Below are 4,959 nucleotides of genomic sequence, written 5' to 3'. Positions count from 1 at the left end.
AGCTCAAAGGTCCCGGGCTGGAGTGATTTGTTTATGAATGGAGTGGCCAGCCACTGGAGGTGAACTGAGACAGTCTCTATTGGCAACAGGCAATCTGGACCGCATCTAACCCCTCCATGAAACAACAAACACAATGAAAAGGAGGAGAAAGAGTGAGAGAGTGACTGAGAGGTCCTGGCAAAAAAAAAAAGAAAAAAAGAAAAGCTTTTGGCAGAGCTTGTGGTGGCCTGCTTTGAAAACAAAACATGAAAGCTTCTCAGGAAAATCGCTTCACTTATATAATCACTCTGCAACAATCAAGTGGAAAACAGTCTAGTTTTATACTTTTAGTTTTTAGTTGAGTTTTCTCATGTGGTGCATCTCTTCTTCTGCTTCTTATTTGTTTCCCTTTTCTTCATTTGTACCCACATTAAAAACCTCAACACCTCCCTCTGTCCTCACCCGCCTCTGCCTCTTTTCTCTCCTCTTTTAAACACGTGCACACACACACCATGCAAACACTTTCCCCACATTGGCGCTCTTCCTAATTTCCTCCTTTCCCAGGATATGAGTGGATGGCTTGAAATTCATAACACAACCCTGCAGCTGACGAAGGTCTTTTTCTCTCCAACAAGGCGCTGGGGCAGACGGGGGGGGGGAGGGTACCGGGGCTGAATGGGACAGTAATCATTTTCTCCTCTAATTGTGCAGGGTAAAATCTAAAAGACCTGCGAGCAGTAATGACAGAGCCCCGGGTTTTAAGATAGGAGGGGGGACAACACCACACAGGACTGTCCCACCTAAACTTCTTTCTAATCCTGCCTGTGTAATTAACACCTCTCTGCAGTAAATCTGCTCTAAATCCACCAATTTCACCCCCGTTAAACGGCACATTTTGTGTGCCATGCCAATTAAAATGTATAGCCACACGAGATCACAAGTAATAACACATTCACGTATGCAAATATACTCCCCCACACTCAATCCTTTGTCAGCTGGAGATAAGACACTCTCTGTCTAAACATCCTGCAGCAAACCATAGCTCCAACTGGACACACTAGGTGGAAGTTTTTAAGAGAGCAAAGAGTGACACGTCTAATGCGGACGATGCATTTTATTGTCGTCTATAATCCTAGAATAAAAAGAGAGCACGATGGGACACCTATGGCTTTAAATTCGGCTGCTGTCCTTGTTTGTTTGTATATCTTCACAAACATGTGACAAACTAGATGCCAAATCCTTCCGCTGCAGGAAAACCCAGCGTATGTTGGAAGCTCCAGAGTCGTTTCTCTCCCTGCTCATCTGGATCGTTGCCACAGCCGGAGTGCTACTAGTGCACCTACCCTGTATGCTGGTCACAAGTTTGGCTTCGCTGTGTTTTGGATAAGGTTGGAAATTATCTCTCTGGGCCCCTGGAGGCCCCCCGCGAGAGGAGGGAGGGAGGTAGAGGCAGGAAGCACCGGGGCTGAGGCCTGGACCTGGAGTTGAACCCAACTCACCCCTGATAGATGAAGATGGATGAAGTCATAAACTGTTTGATCTGGAGTCAAATCCATTTGAAGTTGTTCAGATGAAGGACGCTCCTCGAAACTCTAAATGAGCCACAGAAATAAGAAATTGTTTAACATACAGTGTGACAACATTCGCACTTCAAAGCAAAACATATGCTTTCATTATTAGAATGATTAATAGGCAACTACTTTGAAGAAAAAAACAACTAAAAGCCCAACATGAGAAACTAAGGGTGTCCTGGTGACCTAAGTGTGAGCTTCATTCCTTCCAAGTGTCAGCTCCATGTGCAAAGTGTCAAATAAATGCATTCAATGACAGAAAACGTCAACAAACAACAGATAGAGAAAGGGTTAAATTTCCACTTGTTTCTTTTTTTTTCACTCTGTCTGTTCGAGTTTGTTGTTTGGTGAGTGTGGCTGGTTTGCGCTCAGACTAAACAGAAACTTAATTAAGTTGTGATCACTTTCATCTGGTTTTAAGAATAGACTGTACTTAAAGATGGGCGACGACTTTTTCCCACTATCCAGAAATTAAGGCAAAATATCCCAGATAGGAACATTGCTATCTTGCACTTTTTTGAGGCAGAACAGAGAAACATCTTTCGAGAAAAATGTATTTGACCTGTACTTACACTTTTTTTATTTGCTCCATGTCCCATCTATACTGCAGCGAGCCACCAGGGGGCCATCGAGACACTTTAGCTTCACTTTTGGGGGCGGAGCAGCCATGTCGTCCATCTTTAAATACAGTCTATAGTTTTAAGGATTCCCTGAAAAAAATAAGAAAAGAAAAATGTCATTTTTGTGCATCAAAATACAACTCGATGTCGTCCACCCTGCATAAATGAATATGATACTTACATCCAATTTAAAACCTTTTTCATCTTTAATTAGTCTAAACACAGACATGGCAGGTGACCACCTCACTATGGCCAAATCAAAGAACTTAAATTTGATACATTTTATGTTGATTAACTACTCAACTTGTTGTTCTGTTGTTTTTTATCACGATACTATGCCAAAGGCTGCTGAATAATCCTTATTGTGCAACATGTAAATTATGTAAACCCTTTTATGTGTTTGACAATCATGGTGAAGCAGAACTTAAGCGTTTAGCAGTTGATTAGTACTGTTTGCTGGGGTGTTTTGTGGACTGTAATAGGTTTAAGTGGAAGCCTGACTTTGGAAGATGAAAGCTCTGGGTGTGTCTGGGCACCTACATCTCCTTCCAACATATGTGAGCTTTTAGAATCGGTGGGGGGGAAAAGGATAAAAGTCTTTATAAGTTCCCCCTCGATGAACTTGAACATCTGCACAGCTACATGGAGACCGACTGGAACAATGTTTATGTTTCGCTGTTTGAACTGAATCACTATACATGGATCCTCCCCTGCAGCAACCCCTCATTTAGATAAATATTAAAGATTTATACAGCCTGGAAAAAAGGGTACAGGTTTTTATTTTTGGCAAACAGCAGCAGACAAGTGGCCTAAATTTAAAGTACAAGGGTCTTTTCTAGGGTGTATGGGGACATTTGTTTTACTATTTCAGTGCAATGTAAGGTTCAGAGAGATGGCACAGTACAGTTTGTACTCTCGTTTATATTGTTAAAACCACATTCCTTTATTTTTAGCCATTTGATCTAACGTACTTCAAGATTTCCATCAGATATATGAGGGCTCGTTGTTTATGTTGCACTGGCTTCACCGTTCAGGCCTGTGGGACTTTCCTCTCCATTAACATAAGCCTCCTTCAAGCTGCCCGGCCGCTGACAGCTCTTATAACTGATAATGACTGTTCTGACCAACATACTGGCATGAATCTTTTATGACTCTTTGAGTAGACTGATACGCACACACTTGACCAGTAGAAAACACAGATCCCTGCACGTGCACATCGACTGAAGGTGGAAAATGTGTGAATCCAGCAGCAAGGGGGATTAAGAATAAACGATTGATTCTTCAGTATGTTTGAAAACAGTAAGGGACATTACCTGCCAGTATTTAAGTTTTGCTGCCCTCTTGTGCTTGTTTTTTAGCAGTGAAGTAGTGGATAATGGACCTGCTTACCTCGACTTGGCCATGACTTAGCCTGAAGGACCAATTACTGTGTTAGTGGTGGATAGTAACTGATTACATTTACTCAAGATTGATGAACACCGATGAAGATGGATAAAGCCATAAAACTGCATTTGCCGTTGTTACAAGGAAGGATGTGATTGAGATGATGTCGTTCATGATGAAAACTGAAAATGAGCCACAAAAAATAAAACATGTTTAGCATACAATACAACAACAGTAGCAGTAATTGTCAACATCATTGATTACAAGCTTTCACTTTTCAAAGCAAGAAATATGTGTACATTAATAACACAAATTAGATTTCTAGACTTTCTTGTCTAGTCTAGAGTCTCACGAGCCAGAGGAAAGGGAAATTTAAAATAAGATCTGATATTAAAATTTAGACTATTTTCTCATACTTCTTAAATTGAGCTCCCTCCTCTGGTCTCAGCCTGATCCTTTTTTAAGATCTTAAAATGCTCCTATTCCTGTCTCCCTCCCCTAATATTTACTCATCTCTAATCATAACAGTGGATTCAGAGCCTGCATTCAACACAGGCAGCCGCCTATAGTCTGCAGATGTGGAGGGACATCGACAGCTGGCTGCACAACAAGGCCCTGCCAAGCCCAAATGAATGTGGGACAACTCTAAGCAGAAAGGACTTTGTAACACTGAACAGAGCAGAAGCGGAAGCAGGTGAAGAGAGGACAACCACCAGGGAATCAAAACCAACGATCTGTGTCCTATAGTGAATGAGCCACATCCTCCATGACCTGAAAAAGATAAACAGCACTGCCTCTATAGAGAGGACCTGCTCCTGATGTAAGTATAAAGTATTTAAATATAAAGGGGCCCATTCTACGGCAAAGAAAACAACAATTCGTACAATTTAGATGAAAAACACAAGTGAAAACATCACTAGGATTATTTATATATTCAATTTCTGCCAATAGATCCTTTCACCTAAATCGTATACACTGAACCTTTAAGATCCAAATAAAACTTGATTGACTTACACCTGCACCATATTAGACATTTGTCTCAGTGAACAAATTCAAGTCTAAAGAAAACGCGAAGAATCCAGTGAGCAGAACAGGGTCAATTGTATTCAATTTATCTCCATATTGCTCCTAAGAGGGGTTTAGGAGAAGCAGATCAGAATTCAGTTCAAATGAGATGGTTTCAGTTTTCATGAGACAACAACTGTGAGCAGCAAAATGTTGCTCTGGGTGTAGACACACCTCACACGATGGCCTGTGGACCATGCAGGTAAGAAATTAGGGTCAATGGCCTCACGTCGCCAAGACTAGCAGGCGCAGGTACGGCGTGACGTCACAGCACAGGTAAATCTATAAAGGTGTGTAGTGTTGGAGCGCAGGTGTCCTGGACCTTAGACAGGAGAGGAGAC

At 41.7% G+C, this 4,959-nt stretch overlaps 1 protein-coding gene across 1 annotated transcript in view; it reads left to right on the top strand.

Annotated features, from left to right (window-relative positions):
- Nucleotides 1–4,800: 4,800 nt before the first annotated feature.
- Nucleotides 4,801–4,959, top strand: part of cdx1a (caudal type homeobox 1a) — a 4,316-nt gene continuing 4,157 nt past the window's right edge. The window contains exon 1 of the mRNA XM_034597758.1: nt 4,801–4,959. This exon is cut by the window's right edge and continues 438 nt beyond it. The gene's annotated coding sequence lies outside the window, so the exon portion shown is untranslated.

This window comes from Hippoglossus hippoglossus, chromosome 10, assembly GCF_009819705.1.
Source record: "Hippoglossus hippoglossus isolate fHipHip1 chromosome 10, fHipHip1.pri, whole genome shotgun sequence".
NCBI lineage: Eukaryota > Metazoa > Chordata > Actinopteri > Pleuronectiformes > Pleuronectidae > Hippoglossus > Hippoglossus hippoglossus.
This window is presented reverse-complemented; position numbering and strand designations above follow the sequence as displayed.